Consider the following 7,742-nt stretch of genomic DNA (forward strand, 5'->3'; position numbering starts at 1 on the left):
TCATTTACTGATCTAATCATTTATGAAACCGTATCCCGACTAAAATGGTTTAACAGAAACTTAGATTCTATTCTTATGTTCGATAACCCTAAACATTGCATTCTAGTCGTTTGCCAGATGCTACCCCATAAATTGCAAACAGGTCGTTTGACAGACAAAACACAGTAAATTGCCAACAGGCCGTTTCACACACTAATTTGCAATCGTTTTCAAATGTTAGTCCAAGAATTGTAAACTGTTCGCTACAAGAATTGAAAACAGGTCGCCAAATTTTACCCAAACAATTGTAAACTGATCGGCAAATGTAACCCTAATAATTGTAAACTGATCGGCAGCAACTCGAAATCGAGCCTATGGGTATTTGGTCCCGCGATAAAATTAATTGCGTAGGAGTGTGAGTCATTTCAGCGTTGGATTGCTTATTGCATGCCTATTATCAGCGAATGTTCAAACGTTAAATTTTAACTGTGCTAGTTATAACGTAGATTTGTCAAATAGTTTTACTACATACCGATTAGCGAAAAATTGCTGGTACATTTTAATCACGTACTCAATGTCAATGTGTTGGTTCATTTTTATCATGAGTGTAGCAACTCAAAATCGAGCCTAGTGGCATTTGGTCCCGCGATTATACTTGACTGTCTAAGAGTATGAATATTGCTACTGAGCAGCGAGTAGTATTCGTGTTATAACCAAAGCCGGGACTTGCACCCAGATTTCTTCTCCCTCGAAGAAGGAAAAGCGTTCTGCTTTGAACTACTGTGGTTTGTATAACACGTTTCATACAAGCTACATGATCAAGAGGTGTCACTCAGCGTTTGTACGGGCTTGTGACCGTTCTTTTCACAGCGAAATGAAAAGAGCCGCTTTACCACCTTGCGATATGCAATACGGACTAGCATACTAGCAAACAATATAGCCTTTACTTTTGCCATGCATTAACGAAGAAACATTGGCCTTTCGGCGATGGCTAAACCTCAGAAATCCCATTTAAATAGATATTTTTTTCACATCTTGCAGAAATGTTCTGTTGCATAATTTCTCAAAATATCCTAAATCAGATAATATACAATAACATGTGGACATCTGTTCCAGTATCTTGCAAGACGAATAACTATTTGTGGAGCTGTAACATAGCACAACCTTAGATATGTTACTGCCTTTCAACTGTGTTATTTTATCAAATATATTTCATTGATCAGACACGACAGATTTTCATTTCAACTTCACGTGAACAAAACACGTTCGTATCAAACTGCAAAATCGCATTGTAGTGTTTGCAGACCAGCTGCTGCTGAGAATTTTCTTCTACTATACGAATGTGCCTACATATCTGTTACATCAATGCATCATATACTAGTATTTTATCTTACAACCAAACCATAGCATTGAAGTAATACTGCTTTTCAAACAGCGCTTGTTAATATCAACCTAGGTAGCAAACTATGCGATCGAGTGTAGATTTGGCCAAGAGGCAAAAGTAGTTAATATCGCAAACTGTTATGTATATAGATTTTTTTCATCCATATTTTGTATTATGTGTGAAACAAAACTGCAAACTACTGTGTACACTCGAAAGCTTACAAACGAGATGATTGACCAGCGCTTGTCAATATCAACTCAAGTAGCTAACTATGCGATCGATTGTAGATTATATAGTGTGTTTTGTTCGTATATTCTACAAGCGCAATATAAAGCCTAAATACTGTTGAACGTTTGTGTTAATGTGTCTCACTGAAAGACAAGTAATACCAATAACGAGCCGTTGTACAAAATGTGTATGCAGTCAAAAGCGAGTAACTGCTTTGAGTTTACGAGTCACTGCTTGCTAGTTGCAACGCAAGTAGTTTATTTCGTGCAATTAATGTTCAACGCAACACTTAGTAGCATAGTTTGTGGCCGTATGGCAAAAATCGATTGTATTCCTTAAATAAGGATAGGATGATGAATATTGCTATTGAGCAGCGAGTAGTATTCGTGTTATAACCAAAGCCGGGACTTGCACCCAGATTTCTTCTCCCTCGAAGAAGGAAAAGCGTTCTGCTTTGAACTACTTTGGTTTTGTAAACACGTTTCATACAAGCTGCAGAGTGTAGTTTTGCTATGATTTGTGTACTGACTCGTGACCGTTTCTCCTATTTGAGTACAAGAAATGTCGCTTTACCACTAAATGTTTGTTTAACTTACTGTCGTTTCAAAATGGGAACATTCGTATTGTTCTGTACAAACATTTGAGTTGTTGAGTTTCGAATACGGCTGTATTGTAGCGAAACGTTTCAGATCGGGATAAAACTACATGCAACTTTTAACGCAAAATTGCTTTGCACAATTTCAAACTTCATGATCATACATCGAAAGTTATGAAACTGCGTATATAGTTTTTATTTATTTTGCTAGCGAAATTTTAACATTTCATTGAATAACGCAAGTTTATGGCCATGTGGTGAATGTCATGAAAGTCGCTTAAACTGATGTATATACTTTTTCATCATATCATCTCAAATGGAAAGTCAAAATAATCCCTAAACGTCATTTATGTAGTGTGTTTTGTTCGTATATTCTACAAGCGCAATATAAAGCCTAAATACTGTTGAACGTTTATGTTAATGTGCCTCACTGAAAGACAAGTTATACCAATAACGAACCGTTGTACAAAATGTGTATGCAGTCAAAAGCGAGTAACTGCTTTACGTTTACGAGTCACTCAATGTAAGTCTCAACACGAGTAGTTCGTAAGGCGCAATTAATGTTCAACGCAACATTGAGTAGCATAGTTTGTTGCCATATGGAAAATATCTTATATCGGTTAGTCATTCATATAGTTTTTTTTATCATTTTACCTCAAATTCAAGTTTGAAAGTTTTTTGCTTTGTACGTTTGCAAGCTAGTGGTGTCACTCGGCGTTTTTCACGGACTTGTGACCGTTCCTCTTGTCTGAGTACAAGAGAAGTCGCCTTCCCACCCCAGCCCTAGCAGACTTAAACCTAACAATTTGAACAATGCGTGTTATCAACCGGTTGGTAGCCTTATCAAATGCCATCGCGTCCTCGGACTCGCATACGCATCGACCCACGTCAGATTCTAAAGCTTGCGGGCAATAATGAGTGTCCCTCGCGATAGATTGAGGAGCCTTGCCAGAGTATAACGACAGCATGGATAACACATGTTAGAACCGAAAACCGAGGCGTTTCCCCTCAAGTGCTATCGGTTCGCTTCGCAACTTGTGGAGTCGGTCTATTGACACCTACATACCTCGGTCGCCCATACTCAGTCAATTAACCGCTGTTGTCTTTCTGCTTGCCAAATAGCAGTCAAAACAACCTTACATTGATCTAGCCAGATTGGAAACTACGAGCGAAAACTAACTCGCCCAAGCGAGTGACCCGCTCCCGATTCGAGCAAAACCTCACCTAAGCACTATCGACCCAAAAAACGCCAGTAACACTGCTCCGTTACTAGGGAGCCTTGCTAGTCAACACAAGTAATTTGCAATCCTGGCTAGAGCAATGAGTATATTCGGACTGGTGTACCACCATGTGATTGTCTGCGCTTAAATTGTTGGTATTTGATACTTAGAGTCTCTTGTGCCAAAGTTTTGTTTGATTTTGGTAATGCATAGTTAATACATCGTTAATACACAAACACATACATCAATACATCAATACATCAATATTGCTGGCCAGCACAATAAAACAAGGAAAAAAAAGGTAGGAGAACAATCTCCTTTATTTTTCATGTAAAAACATAAACATAAACATACACACTGTCAACACTTGCCACTTGCAACACCGAGTTCGTTTCATTGCATAATGTTCACATTTTTTGATCGACACATATTCGCAATGTTACATGGATTCACAAAGTTACATGGATTCACAAAGTTGCACTGATGTCCATACGCGGGCCAATGTTCAAGTTATCGGTGCGATGGACCCACGGTTTTGTCGCAGCTGTACCCCACACGTATGTATTGACTACTCGGTGTCCACATCAAGGTTTGCAAATTGGCACTGAAAATAGAAAAGCAAATTGTGTTAAACAGTAAACGATGAAAGTAAACAGCCTGAAATGATAAAAACATGCATGTGTAATATACCATGGATCAAATAAAATAGTAAACACAAACTGCTAAAGAAAAACACACAACTCTACCAACTGTTTGACTGATACTTACTTTTTTGTATTGTGTTGCATGTTCAGGCGCCTTTCTGTCACTGCTCGTCTAGCAGTACAGCTGAAATGAAATAGAAAGCATGATCAGAAACTTTCATTGTAATTGTACAACTTACAATTTATGTGCACAATTTTGCATTTAAGTATAACATACAGTAAAACAATTTCAACTAATACTCACTTTTTTGTTGTGTTGTTTCCACAAAGGCGCCTTGTTGTCACTGCTCGCCTGGTAGTAAAGCCTGACACGTCTAGTAGTAGAGAACACTCGTCCAGCAGTAAAGCTGAAATGAAATCGAAAGCATGATCAGAAACTTTTGAATGTGTTTGTACAACTTACAATTTATAAACACAATATTGAACTGTAACAGTAAACATGAAACAGATAACAATTTTACTTACCTATGTTGTCTTCGCTGAAATACAAAAGTCATGTTCATAGCAATCATAGCATATTAACACACGATGAATACAACTCAAAACTTTTAGTAAGAAACTCAGTACTTACTTTGTATCTTGTATCCAATCCCTCTGCTGGCAATCTTCTTCAGTCCACAATCTAGCTGAAATCAAGACTCAATGCATACATGTAATTTTGCCAAATAACAAATACGAACTGTGAACCAAAACTTTAACTAAACAAACTAACTTTTCAACTGTAATGGTACTCACCTCTGGCAACTGAAATCATTACAGACATTTTGCATAGCACAATACATTTTTTAGTTTGAAGATAAGAATGATTTATGAACATTTTACTTACACAAAGCATAAATATAAAGACATGCTATGATGAATAAAACAATATGTATACAAAATTATACATAAAGAAACACACTATACTTACCATTGCTGACCTGAAATTGAAAAAAAAGCACATTTTGTATGCAGAATACAAGTCATCCAAAACAGTTCACAATATGAAAATTAAAGAAGTTGGTGTACTTAACCACAGCCATACTGAAATGAAAAAAGAGAACACATTTTCAATGCAAAATAACGGTCATCAAACAGTTCATAGAAAGGCATTGTACTTACCACAGCCATACTGAAATGAAAGAAACACATTTTACAATGCAGATAAGGTTACCACAGGCATACTGAAATGAAAAAAACACATTTTGTATAGCAGAATACAAGTCATCAAAACAGTTCACTATGAAATTATAGAAAGTTAGTGTACTTACCAACAGGCTACTGAAATGAAAAAAACATTAGGCATTGCATAGTAGTATACAAGTCATCAAAACAGTTCAATATGAAAATTAAAGAAAGTTAGTGTACTTACCACAGGATACTGAAATGAAAAACAGACATTTTACAATGCAGAATACAGGTCATAAAAACAGTTCAATATTAAATTATAGAAAGTTTGTGTACTTACCACAGCCATACTGGAATGAAAAAAAACATTTAGCAATGCACAATAATCAAGACTTACCTAGCTGATCTTGAATCATTCTCTGTTTCTCAACTTCTCAGTAGTCCAAAAGTCTGCTCTGTAACGACCCACCATTTCAATCTGAAAAATAGTTAAGCATAACAAGGCACAAAACAAACCAAAAGAGTAGTTTACTTACCTCATATTTTGTGCAGAGTTTTAACAGCCAATTTTCTTCTTGAAACCTGTATTCGTCTCTTTTTTGACCCACTGTCGAACAGTCACAGCAATGTAAGTCTGAAACATAGAAGGGCATAACAACATTACATACAAACCAGTATATTTGTTTTGACTTACCTCGTGGCTAGAGTCGAGACACAGCTGCTGAATTTCTTTTCTGTCACAAGCTGTCAAAACATCTCTGCAACATCTCTGCAATTGAAACCTGAAACAGAGTAAAACAGAAAAACATTTTGTATACAATATAGTAAACGCTTACCTTGTTATCGGCCTGAGTTGCAGCAGTGATTCTTTCTTGAAATCTTCTTCTTTTCCCTCACTGCATGAGAGACCTGAAAAATAGCATTCAGTGCAAAACACATGAGTTAAATTAAACCAAAATTTTGTTTCTACTTACCTTGCTTCTGTAGAGTTGAATCACAGTAGTAGAATTCCTTCTTCAAACACATTTCTCTGTCTACACCAGGAACTTGAATCTGAAACAGAGAAAAGCATCACATCAAATTGTACAACTCAAGTGCATTCATTCAATGCTTACCTACTTTCTGTTGAGTTGTTTCACAGCAGCTGAAATCCTTATTCACTGTTGGCACTGCTATGAGACCATTTCTGCATGTGAAATCTGAAACAGAGCAAAGCAAAGTATGCATGGCAAAAATCAAACAAACACAATTGTAACACTTACCCTGTTTGCAAGTCCCATTCACTTTCTCAGCAATGTTCCTCTTCTTGAATCGTCTTCGTCGCTGACTACAAGTACACCTGAAACATAGCATGCACAAAACATACCATATAAAAACAAAATACAAGTGTTCATACTAAAATGAAACACACTTACCTTTCTGCTTTGCTCAGCTCTGTTCGACTGTCAACTCTTCATGTCATGTCGTATCTGAAACGAACTAAATCAAAACATGCATAGCACACTATCATTGATAAAATATTGAAACAATTGTATGCTTCATAGCTGTGTTTTTTCCACTTTACATCACAGACAACTGGCGATCACAAAAGTAAAGACATTTTTGTACTACTCAAACATTAAGCTCACATTCACGAACACCAACCGACAGAGTTGTTATAGAGTGATAATCCCTAAAACTGTAAAAAAGAATCGAAATCAGTGTTCATTCATCATGATTTATTGAAACAAATGTATATTACAATACTCACCACAGCCAACTGAAATGAAATAGAAATGTTAACAGCATGCAAACAAATGTCAATCAATATTTAGTAAATATCAACAAAAGCATTTCGATACACAAAGTAAGTGTTCACCATCATAGTACATCATCAGTTAGTTCGACATCCCACGGTTGCTCAAGTGTAAGTACTGGCTAGCATTTACCCCTTTCAGTAAACCATCACACATCAGCATTTTTAGACACAAGTGCTGATAGATTCAACCCTTGTTATCATCTTTCACAGACTTCTATGAGTAAACAACTGAAAAATATAAAACGTTTGTACTCACTGTTTGGCAGCTCCAAGAAACACGTCTGTTCTGCTTGCCATCTGGACATCCACTGAAACAAAACATCTTCAAACACACATACATGTAAAACGTTTTTGAACATAAACCAACACAGATCAAACTTGAATTATCCATCTGTACATGACACACATGAAAAATAGCATAAGTTTACTATCACATTACAGCAGTACAAATGAAAACAAAAATTTGATCGACTTACCTTGCTTCTGTAGAGTTGAGTAACCGACGTGGAAATCTTCTTCCATGTGTAAACCAGTGACTCGAATCTGAAATAAAGTAAAGAACACATTGTACAACTCAAATCAATGAATTAAAACTTACCTTACTTTTGATGAATTGTGTCTCAGCAGTTGAAATCCTGTTTAATTTCTGCATGTGAAATCTGAAACAGAGCAAAGCAAAGTATGCATGGTAAAAATCAAACAAAACACAGGTTCAACTTACCCTTTG

General features: G+C 36.4%; 1 long non-coding RNA gene across 1 annotated transcript; it reads right to left on the reverse strand.

Annotated features, from left to right (window-relative positions):
* Positions 1-3,623: 3,623 nt before the first annotated feature.
* Positions 3,624-4,752, reverse strand: LOC127845575 (uncharacterized). Its single transcript, XR_008033269.1, has 3 exons — positions 4,355-4,752; positions 4,175-4,234; positions 3,624-4,010 (listed from the first exon to the last, which is right to left on the reverse strand). It is a non-coding gene; the product is annotated as an uncharacterized LOC127845575 (long non-coding RNA).
* Between the last annotated feature and the right edge of the window lie 2,990 nt (positions 4,753-7,742).

The sequence above is a fragment of the Dreissena polymorpha genome, chromosome 9 (assembly GCF_020536995.1).
Source record: "Dreissena polymorpha isolate Duluth1 chromosome 9, UMN_Dpol_1.0, whole genome shotgun sequence".
Classification (NCBI taxonomy): domain Eukaryota; kingdom Metazoa; phylum Mollusca; class Bivalvia; order Myida; family Dreissenidae; genus Dreissena; species Dreissena polymorpha.